The sequence below is a fragment of the Physella acuta genome, unplaced genomic scaffold (genome assembly GCF_028476545.2).
Source record: "Physella acuta isolate Inbredline_101_S28 unplaced genomic scaffold, ASM2847654v3 ptg001435l, whole genome shotgun sequence".
NCBI classification, from domain to species: domain Eukaryota; kingdom Metazoa; phylum Mollusca; class Gastropoda; family Physidae; genus Physella; species Physella acuta.
In genome coordinates this window covers 128,572-141,777 of record NW_026732950.1, presented here as the reverse complement: position 1 = coordinate 141,777, position 13,206 = coordinate 128,572, and the positions used below count along the sequence as shown (strand labels likewise).

At 38.1% G+C, this 13,206-nt stretch overlaps 1 protein-coding gene across 1 annotated transcript in view; it reads right to left on the bottom strand.

Annotated features, from left to right (window-relative positions):
* The window catches only part of LOC131927741 (transmembrane protein 196-like), a 43,291-nt gene extending 30,766 nt beyond the window's left edge, over positions 1–12,525 (bottom strand). Inside the window, exon 1 of the mRNA XM_059283530.1 lies at positions 12,292–12,525. The gene's annotated coding sequence lies outside the window, so the exon portion shown is untranslated. The remainder of the gene's footprint in view (positions 1–12,291) is intronic.
* Between the last annotated feature and the right edge of the window lie 681 nt (positions 12,526–13,206).

Genomic DNA, 13,206 nt, shown 5'->3' with positions numbered 1-13,206 from the left:
AACATAAAAAAAACGAACCATAAATAAAACATATTTATCTCGCTACGTCTCGCGAGATGAAAATATCAATAAAACTCACGTGACCATCCATCAATATTTTGATGTTTGGATGTACACAATTTTTTTGTTTATTCTTGTAACACTTTAACATCGCCATTTCTATCTCAAAGACCGCCTGTCCGTACTTTGGTGCTAGTAGATACTTTTATGTCTCCTCTGTACAAAAGACCAGACGACCATAGGTCCTAAACGAGAAAGGCAAATAAAGCGGGGGGGGGGGGGGGGAGAGGAGAGAATACTTTTTCGACTTTTTTATTAACGTACAGCTTTCTAGAAAGTTCCAAAGGGTCTAACCTTTGCGCGAAATTCAAAGAAAGGAAAAGAAGAGAAAAAAAACCTCTACGACTCATTTATTAACTTCCAGCTTTCTAGAAAATTCCAAAGGGTCCAACCTTTACGCGACGTGCAAAGAAAGAAGAAAAAAAAAGAGAAAAAAAAACTCTACGACTTATTTATTAACTTCCAGCTTTTCTAGTACTTTCCTGGCTCTTTCAACCCTTTCGGCCCTGGCCCCCACAAAATTCTGTGAAAGTTTCCTCAGACAAATATTTGATCTGTGCCAGGCGGCCATTTTGTTTGCCGGTGTCTTCCTCTCGTCTGCTACTTCTCTTATTTTTTCCCCTCTTTCTTGATATCCTCCCGCCCTATTCCTTGAAGGCATCTATCTTTACGACTAGAAACAAGTCTTTCAGAAAAGGGGGGACTATAGATTTTTCCGTGCTAAAAATAGAACGTAGGGTCTTTGAGAGATCTTGATGTTATCAACACTAGGCACATCCTTTCTATAAATAGTTTGTCCTCTGTAATACTAGTACATTAGACCCATTCATCGTTGCACGGGCTTAAATTTTTCTCAATTATTATTTATTTTCAAATACTAGTATAAAATACCCGTCCATAACCTCGCTCAAGTTTATATAAATAGTTCATTTTGAAAATACTAGTACATACCTATGTATAGCGATACCAACATATATTTAGCGATACCAACCTATGTATAACGATACCAACCTCTGTTTAACGATACCAACGTATTTATAACGACGCCAACCTATGTATAAATTACCAAGAGTATCTACCGTTACTCAGCAATATAGTGAAGAAGAAGGAAGACGATACCGACCTATGTATATCGATACCAACCTATATATAACGATACCAACCTATGTATAAATTAAGAAGTGTATCTGCCGCTACTGCGCAATTGGGTAAAGACAAAAAGAAGACGACGATGTAAATAATGTAATCGAGAAAATTCCGGGGTACAAATCCAATAAATGAATGGGATTTTGTCTCACATTCAGGAACCTATCGCGTCATCCTAGGGAGGATGACTCTATGACGTCAGTTGTGACGCTAAAACTGTTGGTGAGTTTTGCGCTGCGCACAACAAATGTCCTACCGAAATGTCCTACCCCTACCAAATAATGTCCTACCGTTACCACCAAATGTCCTACCCTTACCACCAAATGTCCTACCCTTACCACCAAATGTCCTACCCGTACCACCAAATGTCCTACCTTTACGAACCAGTCTCCAACCCTCACCAGCCACAGTCTAACCCTTACCAACCACTATTTCTCACCAACCCCCGATGCTCCAACCAATTCTCTTATGCAACTTCTAAAATACCCCCCCCCCCCGCACCCCCACCCAAGCACTGAACAATTATGTAGCCCAGACTAGCCCATTACTGTTTTTCCCTAACCCTTTTCGACTTCACACAACCCTTAAAAAAAACATTCTCAATAATAACAATAATCACAGTTCCTACGCCTATTTTCACCATTATTTTCTCCAAGCAATTTTGAAAAACAAAACAGGAACAATCGTTGTTCTAACCTAACCCCATAAAAGATAACATCCATTCTGCAATACACACGGTGATAACAGATGAAGAATAACAATAAGAAATAACTCCAGAAAACGCGATGTCAAAAATATGTTAGATATTCTAACCGAATATTTAACCAAAACATAACATAATCGCCAGACACACACCCGACCCATACGATTCACGATCGGATTTTGTTTGGTGAATACGCATATGAAACTGATTTGGTACCTCCAAAAATGTTAAAAACCACTGACTTACAACAATATTAAGCAAGACTACAGTAATGAAGCTGAACTTTACTAACAAATCAGAAATTCACCAACTAAAAGGTTCGAAAAATTCACTGATAAAATCCTACAAACAACATCAAACAACTTAACATTACACCTATAAAAAATAAACCGGGAGTGATCTCCCCTTAACTTTCTCGACATTACATGACACTACGGGGATGGCAACTCGGGATTTAGACATTATTTTTAATTACTTAAACTTTTTAAAATAGAATAGAATCTAGTAGAAAAAGAATTGCGCACAAAGTGAATGGCAAACAATATGTGTTTAATAGTGCGGAATACTAGTACTTTATAAATTTATATGCGTTTTTTAAGAAATCGGAAATAGCGTAAAGTAGCCTACTACTCACGGGCAACCGAAATTACTCGAAATTTGAGAGAATGCAGAGAATTAAATATTTTACATATACGTAAAATTTCGTTTATATATGTAAAACAGTACACAAGTTATAGGCTTTTGAAAACTAAAAGTGGAGTAAGTTCCACTTCCGGTTACCGGAAATCACTGAAAAGTTGGTATAGAACTACAAATTTGATATAATACTTATATATGAAATGTCATCAATCTAGCTGTAACGGTATGGTGTTCACAGACATACACACACACACGCGCGCGCGCATACACAAACACACACACACACAGACATAGGACAAAATTGCTAAACTATGTTTTTCCAACTCAGGAAGGAGTAAAACGCCGAGATTCGCACGATCACAATACTTCCTCTATACTTCCTCTACACTTCGTGTACGAGAAAATAAAAAAGGATAACCTTTACAAATAAATCAGGAACTCTTCTCATCTCGAATGTTCTAAAAGTTCGACTTAAAACCCTTCAAACAACATCAAACAACCGACCACTACCACCACTACCACCACCCTTCAAACAACATCAAACAACCGACCACTACCATCACTACCACCACTACCACCAATCCCCCCCCGGACAACCTAACAAACACGTACTTTACATCACCGCTCACAAAGGCTCCGCGCTAAGAATAGACTTCTATTCCACTCTTGACAAATCGACCATTACCGTAGTCGTTGCTTTAATTGCCCCGCCATTATTGGCGATGTTTAAACAGGAGTAAACAAACCATCAGGCTATTGGGGATAGGAGGGAGGGGGGGGGTAATAAAAATAAGTAAATATTTTAACACTACTGGTGTATTTGCGAGCTACATAAATTGTTATTGATGTTTTTATATATTTTAACACTTCGAGTGCATCAAAGGGCTACAAAGATGGGTTGGTTTTTTTATATGTATAAACACTAAAACAGTGTATTAAAGGGTTAAATAGATTGTTTTGTAAATTACTTAACATTTTAAAAGTGCATCAAATGGTTATATAAATTAGTTTTTAATATTTATGAACACTTTAACAGTGCGTCAGAGGGTTATATAAATTGCTTTGTAAGTGAGTTAACATGTTTACAGTGCATCAAAGGGCTACACAGTTTAAAAGTGCACCAAGGGCTACACAAAAATGTTAACAGTAAATGATAGGACTACACAAACAGTTTAACTGCGCATCAAAGGGCTACACACCCATGTTAACAGTTCATCAAAGGGCTACAAAAACCGTTTAAAGGTGCTGAAAGGACTACACTAACATGGTAACTTTATCAGAGGGCTGCAGGTTAACAGTTTATCAAAGGGCTACACAAACAATTTAACGGTATATCAAAGGGCTACACGAACATGTATTGTAAACAGTATATGATGGGGCTACAGAAACATGTTAACTTTTTATCAAAGGGCTACACAAACATGTTAAAAAAGCCTCCAAAGGCTACACAATTTAACAGTGCACTAAGGGCTACACAGAATGTAAACAGTGCATGATTGGGCTACACAAACAGTTTAAAGGTGCTTGAACATGGTAACTTCAACAGAGGGCTACACAAACATGTTGAAAATGCATCAAAGGGCTACACAAACAGTCTAACAGTTCATCAAAGGGCTACACAAACATGTTGAAAATGCATCAAAGGGCTACACAAACAGTCTAACAGTTCATCAAAGGGCTACACAAACAGTCTAACAGTTCATCAAAGGGCTACACAAACAGTCTAACAGTTCATCAAAGGGCTACACAAACAGTCTAACAGTTCATCAAAGGGCTACACAAACATGTTAACAGTACATGATAGGGCTACACAAACATGTTAACAGTACATGATAGGGCTACACAAACATGTTAACAGTACATGATAGGGCTACACAAACATGTTAACAGTACATGATAGGGCTACACAAACATGTTAACAGTACATGATAGGGCTACACAAACATGTTAACAGTACATGATAGGGCTACACACATCAGTACTTCTGCTCTAATGAGACGGCTAGACCAAACAACGAGAAACAAACATTTAAAAATGGGCGAGAAGTCGATCTATATTCAATTGATTTTAGTACGAGTTATGTTTTCCTACCGTCGTTTAGTAAAAACTTTGCCGGGGTTGACCTATCACGATTGATTATACGGGGCGGTGTTTGATGGGGGGGGGGGGGGGCTGGCTCTACTGTAGCCACGGTCTCGCTTATTCTCGATGGAAGGGGAGATGAAACATTGTATGATTAGATGATAAACCCCACATCACAAAAACGTATAGAATCACATATCACAAAAAGTCTAAACCCCACATCACAAAAATTTTCGTCTAAACTCCACAACTCACAAAATAGTAGTCTAAATACCACATCACAAATGCTCCTCTAAATCCAGCATCACAAAATACTAATCTAAACTCCACATCACAAAATAGAAGACTAAAATCCACATGAAATACATCCCTTAACCAGTAGCGTACGCAGGGGGGGGAGCAGGGGGAGCGGCCGCTCCCCCTCTGGCCATTTTCAGCAAAGTGGCGCCTTTTTGGAAACTTTTTAAATAATGATTTTTGTTAAAAAATTATTTTTGGTCGGCACATCTATGTAAATCACAAGATTTCTTTCCATGCAGCAATTAAGCAGAATTGTACTATTCTAGTTGCTCTACGTTAACAACACGTATTAAAAGCTGTATCAAGTTTGTCATTCTAAAAATAACCATTACAATGCATTGCAATTTAAAAAAACCTCTACGGATAGTACCACTTGGCAAGAGGGGTGTTAAGTTTAAGGCAACTGTATAATGTATTTGCTTAAGAATAATTGATCTAGAAAATATTATACATAAATCTTCACACATAATTACTTTATATATACAGTTTTAATCGTGTAATTAATTAAAAAAAATTACAATACACACACAAATACAACTGATGTGGCACCTCTATTTAAATTTACTTAAGGGCTAACTGCGTAGTGGTGGGGACATTTTGACAAGGTCAACAACGTCATCACGATGTAGTAGTAGTATTAAGACAGTTTGGGCGATAGTGATTACGATTACAAATTATATGAAACAGTTACAACCCCCCTCCCCCCATGGACCCCTCTGTAAAAAAATAGTGTCATAATACCACTGCAACTTATTTAAATCTATTTCTGAATCAGTATATATGTGTAATTGAATTTGTATGTTTAGAACAGTCATCTAAAAACTGACGCTATGTTCACTCTGTTCACCACACACACCTCACCACAACAATTGTGTAGAGTGACATTAATGTCACACCTAAGTATACACTGGGTTGAATATTTGACCTAAAGTGACCGGACAGTGGTGAAGTTGAACCCCCCCCCCCCCCCCCCCCCCATCCACCCCGAACTGATCTGTTAAGTACATTTGTGAAAACGATGTACCAAAGTATCATGCCGCCAGAATCTTAGCTTTTGAATCAGGTAAAACTCTGTAAATATGGATTTTGCAATTACAAGTAAAAAGGTGTGTGATCAATACAGTGATCTAACCAATACCTAATCACTATGTTAAAAATGATCTTTAAAAAACACAAAAAGCAGATGTTAATTAAAAGATGAAAGATCTAAAGTAAAGGACCGATAATTTAGTAAAATGTAAGCTATTATACCGGATGTTCTAAAAATTTAAAGCGTGTTTTTATATCAACTCTGATTTAAAAAACTTTCATTATGCTGTACTACTTTAGCATTTACGATGACAATATATTTAATTATGATTGTAGACTAAAACATGTTTAAAAACACGAATACTGTTAAACAACTATATTAAATACTTAAGTAATTATTGATTTGTTTTGACATTTATAATTAAATATGTAGATATATACATATTTATATTAAGAGCGTGATTATTTCCCCTATATCGCTTGTCTTAATTAATGTCCCAGGAATCATTATGTAATTTTTTTTTACAAGAACTAGAAAACAGATTGTTTTGCATTGTTGCGTTTATTGTTTTTAGTTGTAGTGTATATATATATATATATATATATATATATATATATATATATATATATATATATATATATATATATATATATATATTGTTTACATTGATACATTTTTTTTTGTCGGCCTACATTGTGTGTGTTTTCTTATTTTTCAAGTGCTTATAACAATTTATTTTACATAATAGCGAAGTAATTACATACAGCTAGTAATTATATATATATATATATATATATATATATATATATATATATATATATATATATATATATATATATATATATATATATATATATATATATATATATATATATAATACACACATATAGAACGTGTTAAAAATTCGGCGCCTTTTTTTGCTCATTTCGCTCCCCCTACAACGAAAACCTGGATACGCCTCTGCCCTTAACCCCACATCACAAAATACTAGCATAAACCCCATATCACAATATACTCCCTTAAACCATACATCTACATCCAAATCCCTAACCTCTCAGAGACCTGTAGGAGTACCTAAATCATGTACTCGGTAACCGAAAATAAAAAAAATCAAGAAATCGATTCCAGACTTCCAACATGAACAGAAACAATGAAATATTTACACCGTCCTACATATTTAACTTCGCATATCGATACGTAATGAATATCGATAATCGATACTCCAGTAATCGCACCACTCCATCTTCAAGACGATGTTGATCTAAAAAGGCGAGTATTGAATACGGTATCCAAGTGCATTGTTGTTTTTTTACTTCCGGGGTACAAGTAGGGTTAGGGCTAGAAATTTGATGAAGATTTGTAAAGTAAAGTAAAGCTCCCATTTCAGACATAAAGATCTATAGGATAGATGCAGTAGAGTTCATATGTTTCTTGACCTCGGCATATGAAGAAGGGATGGTGTGGTCAGCAATCTGCCCAGCCGCTTTTATTTTACCCAATGTGTGTCTGGTACCCATCAGAGCTGGGTGGACTCAGGAAGTCCTACTGTCTCGAGATCCGAACACGAGACTTTCGGGATAGTAACCGAACTTGATTAAGATTATGGTTAAGGTAACTTTGGATTAAAGTCTGATTTAAGTTTTTGGTAGAGGTTAGGGCCAGGGTTAGGGTAGCGATACTAGCCAAACATTTCTATTTTTTGCCGGTTCTCTTATGCGAACTCAAATAACTATTGTAGTATCTCACGAAGAGAAGTTAGAAATTATGTAATATGGTAACAAACACACACTGCCATCTGAAGAAGAAATCCTCCAGAGAAAATTGAAATGGATTAGCCACACAATCAGGAAGCCTGTATCCAGCATAACAAGACAGACCCTCACCTGGAATCCACAAGGCAGGAGGAGGAGAGGCAGACCAAGAAAGACCTGGAGACGTGACCTGGAAGAAGACACCAAGAAGATTGGATACACCTGGGGACAGTTGGAGAGACTAGCCCAGGACAGAGACGTCTGGAAAGCTCTTGTCAGCTGTCTATGTCTGGGGTGGGGAGAGAGAGAGAGAGGCTAATTTTAAACAATTTGTTCATTCTGATAATGATTTCGAAAGATCCCGTTTTGTGCGCAAACATTCAGGGTTTGACTTCACGTCATTAAGTGCAGATTCTGTGCTACGTCTTTCATTACCTGCAGGCAGTGTGACGTCTTCGATTAATTGCAGGTTCTGTTTGAGGTCTCGCATTATCTGCATGCTCCACGTGACGTCTTCCATTAACTGTGACGTCTTCACACGGTAGTATTAAAACAAAGTGTATCTTGTAAATCACTCTGCTGCGCATTACTAATGATGCGCAATAAAACCTAACCGACAGTACAGTAACTATTTAAATGCATTCAAGCGAACCAAAACTCGAACTTAGACGAAAGGTCAAGTACTGTCTTAGTATTGACTGCTTCCTTGTGGAACTTCTTATTCTTATAGTGATTTCCAATGCAAAACAGAAGTTTATATCTATCTCAGTGAGCAGTGTTTCTTCCAGACTTTTTTCTCCGGGGGGGGGGCACTTGAAATTTCCAGGGGGGTGGGCACTGCTAAAAATATATATTTTCTATATAAATTCCATTTCGTTCGGGGGGGGGGGGACTTTCTCCCCCCCCCCCCCCCTGGAAGAAACTCTGTCAGTGAGCTCGACGTACTGGTGGGTTTTCAGCCTCATTCACAATTTAATTTTTCTTTTTAGATTTTCGACTATGGGCAAGTCACCCCCCGCCACCCCCATTCGCGACGCCAATGAGTTCAAACCATGCATGAGTGATTCCATCCGGTCAAACCGCAATGAAGCGTGGCGAGCCAATCTTCCTGTGCGTGCTATACCACAACGATGCTGCGACTCTTAATAAAAAAAAACTAAGTTGTTGCGTGCGTTCGAAGATTTGATCCGAGCGAACGATTTTGGCGCCTGGCTTAATTTCTGATTTCTCCGGAGCAGCGGAGCAGGCAGCCTGCTCTGTCTTGCTCCGGGCTCTAATCTGATGTGGGACGGTAGACAGGCTTGGTTATTGGGAGGGGTGGCTTTAAATGGGTTTATAGAGATGTATGGCTTCGGGGGTGGGCGGAGAGGGAGATAGCCGGCTAAACAGATGGGATGGTAGATGGCTGGTTTTAAAGATGGACGGATAGACGGCTGATTTTAAATATGAGGTGATTAGCGGCTGGTTTTTAAAATGGGCAGATAGATGGCTTATTTTAAAGATGGACAAACAGACGGCTCACTAATTAGTTGTGCTGATAGAATCGTCAGAGGAAACACATGGTATCGTCTAAAAAGTATCGTGTCGTCCATCGTCCATAATATATTGTTTCGTCCAAAATTAGAATATCATTCTTAATGTCTCCTATCATCTAAAATGTATCGACCATCCAAAATATATCGTATCGCCAAAAAAAAGTATTATCCTTATTGTTTCCTATCATCTAAAATGTATCGACTGTCTAAAATATATCGTATCGTCCATAAAAGTATCGTATCATCCTAAACGTAACGTGTCATTATACTTTGTACCGTACTGTTCATGATAAATTGCATCGCATCGTCCAAAATATATCGTATCGTCCAAATATACCACACAGTCCAATATCTATTCATGTGTTGAAATAGTATCACGCAGTATAAAAACAATTCTGTACTGTTTTATCGAGATTTGCAACGAATGTAAAACTGCTAAAATATCTAAACTTGATGAAACTACGTAAAAATTAAAGAAGTATAGTAGAAGCGTCCAAAATTGTTCAAACTTAAAAATGATCGGTATTATTAAACATGTATCGAATTATCTTAAATGCTATTCTACATATCTAATATGTCCCTAAAGTGACTCTAAATAAATCTGAATATTTCTTGTGTATCTCAGTCCGAAATATTCGTTAAAGTCAAATTTTTAAAAATTCAGAATACCATCCACCCTTCATCAAATTAACGCATCGTATCCGTATTCCCTGCCCCAGAAATAAATATGTACCTTGACTAACTCAAAATTGGACGGACCGCTATCCCCCGCCCAAGGCAACCCAGTGACCTACTGTCGCACGTGACCTACTAAAGGTCTTGGTGAATTTCCCTGGAGGGATGTGGGTCACCTTTGAAGATCAGAAGCAGACTTTGTGGAATCCACAAAAGCCGGTGATTATTTTCTAAATTTGTATTGGCTGTGACGTAAGACACGGACATGTATTTTTTTTTTATTTTAAATATCGATTTCGTTTTAGTGCTGGGAGGGGATAGGAAACTTCAACATCAATGGAAATATTACGTAAAATTGCTATAAATAGATTTCTTTGTTTCTTTTTGCTTTCTAGTGGAGGCCGATAATCGAAACGACGTTTGAGAGTCGTTTTTCTTGAGAATTTGTTGATAATTTTTACAAAAGTAAAAAAAATTCCTCTTTAGACCTAGCGATCCAGTGGGCAGATGAAGTAGAGTTCATATGTTTTTGAACTTCGGTATATGAAGGGGTGGCGTGGTCAACGCTGCTATGCCCAGCCGCTTTTACTTTCCCCAACGTAAGTCCGGTACCCATCTTAGCTGGGTAGACTCAGGTACGTCCTGCAGTCACACGTCTGAACCAAGATCCGAAATCGAAACCTTCGGGCTAGCAGTCAAATGCTGGCATAGTTTATAGGGTTTAAAAGGTTGTTGTTGTTTTTCTCCGATATGGTAATGCGGACATTGTTACCGACTGATAGTCATTAACCTAAGGTAAAAATAGCAAAGAACCGAAAATTGTGTAAGGATGATATAAATGGTATATGTTTCATTTGGGAGTTGAAGAAGACGAAGAAGAAGAAGAGGTCGTTAACCCTGATACGAATACTAACACTAAGAGCCGAAACAGAAAATATACCAGATATAGTGCTGAGTGTATACCCGGAAAATATCGGAGTGTCCCTTTTCATTACAACATCAATGCGGTTTAAGTTACCTTAGTCTACCTATTGATCTATGATAGGAAACATACATGAGGGTTAGGGTAAGAAAAGATTAGCTGATGATAACCAACTGTTTCCCAGTTCATCGCCCTCTTTTCCTGTTCGTGCCCAAATCGCATGAAGTAGAGTTCATCTGTTTTTCAGTGACTTCGGCATACAAGAGGATAGTGTGGTCAGTATTATGCCCAGCCGCATTGGTTTCCCTAACGTGAGTTAGGTACCCTTCAGAGATGGGTGGGCTCAGGGTTAGCAGGCTAGCGCGCTAGCGCGCTACCACTAGGCCACGCAGTCCCTTGTATACAAGTTTGAGATATGGTAAAGAATTTGAGTTGATCATGAGTGCTATATGGATGGTGTATGTTTCAGACTGTTTTCTAGGTTATATTTAAGATTAAGGTAAGAAAAAACAAGATGGCGGGACGGAGCATACGCTTGTATGAACCTATACCTCAAGCTAGGGTTATGGTAAGGAATGAGAAGCTGGTGAATATTGGAGAATTGGAGAATATGCATGTATGAACATGTAACTCAATTTAGGGTTATGGTAAGGAATGATAAGTTAAAGGTTAGCGGCAATAGTATGTAGGATTCTACACATCACGTTTCGGTTAAGGTTATGTTCAAATATAATATGTTGAGGATAAACGGCAGATGTATGTCTGACTATATGTAACTTAAATTAAGGGGTTTTTTTAAAATAAGATAAGTTGATGTTGAAGGGTATGTGTATGTCTATAATGACTCTCTACCCTTAAGTTTTCGCACATCCAAATGGGCGGCACACAGCAGGAATGAGCATGTACTCAGAAAAAAATATTTCATCGATCGATTGATTTTTTATAACACACATGAATTTGTGTGCTTTCTGTACTAAACTAACTAGAATCAATCAGATGTAACTGTTATTAAGAACGTTAGCAAGTTGTCTGTTAAAATTTAACATTCGCTCAACTATTGTGGGTTCGAATCCTTATTAGACTTACATTTTTAATTCACTTTTACAAAAGAAAATAATATACAAATTTAATTGTACTTTATTCGTTGACTCTTGAGTCTACCTTTTACGCCTTGTCGTGAAGAAATAGTAAAATAACAAAATACTACAATTATTTTAAAAATCAAAACACTAATAGGACTATTACTGCACCGTCAAGGGGGTCCACCGAAAAAATTTCTTAGAGGCCCACCGAGATTTTTTTCAGTTAGACCGGCGGGCCAGTCTACCTCTATATGTGAATATATATGCATACATTCAATTTAATACACATGTTTTGATAACAACGACCCCGTCGATAAAACAACAACAAACAAAAACTCACTACACAGAATAACATTGATCACTTACTTGTAACTATTCCCTTATCACTCCACTCAACCACTTAATCTTTCCGAATCCGAAAAAAAAAAACTCCAGCATCAAAGTGCGATCCCATCTATAATGTCAGACACGCCGACAACCCTGACACAGCGACGGCAGTTTGTGTCATATCCCCCCAGCGGTTTCCCGACTGACAGAAGCAACCTGTCTGAAGAAGAGACGTCTTCCCCGCGCGTGCTACTCCCTCGACACACTTCTGCTAGTCTTGGGGCCGGCGGCGCGAGCAGGCGGTGGGCAGGTTTTTTTATCGGGAATCGATGTTCGTGGCACAAGCTCCTTTGCCTGTTTGGCTGTTCGATAGCGCCGTGGCTGAGCCGTCGTCATCGTTTTTTTTTAAAGGTGATGCGAACGTCTTGCTCTGTGTGTTTTCTTTACCTACTAGAGCTAGATTTAGATCTATATCGTAATAGGCACATCGTAATAGGCACTAGTGTACATTTTGATTTTATGAGATGTATGTGTATCCACCCCCCCCCCCCCCCCACCCGAAGCACGTTGATCACCCCCAAGGAAATACAAAGACATATTGGGTGACTTCCATTTTTTTTTTAAAGGCGGGCATCCATTTGATGATACCACACTTATTTGGGCGATTTTACCACCCCCTCCCCATCGTCACTAAAAGCCAGTTCCCCCCCCCCCCCCCTCCAACTCCTTATGAGATGTCACACCTTTTTCGATGTTGTATTTTTTAAAATATCGATTTCTTAGTCAAATATGTTATGAGCTTGTTGACACATAGTTTATTTTGATCAATTTCAATTAGATCTACAATTTACATAGAAACAACCTTTAAAAGCCGGTTAAAGTTCAGTTTCTAGTTTACTTTTTAAAATGCAAAATTGCCTCGTCACATCCCCTCCCCCCCCCCCCCCCCTTTCT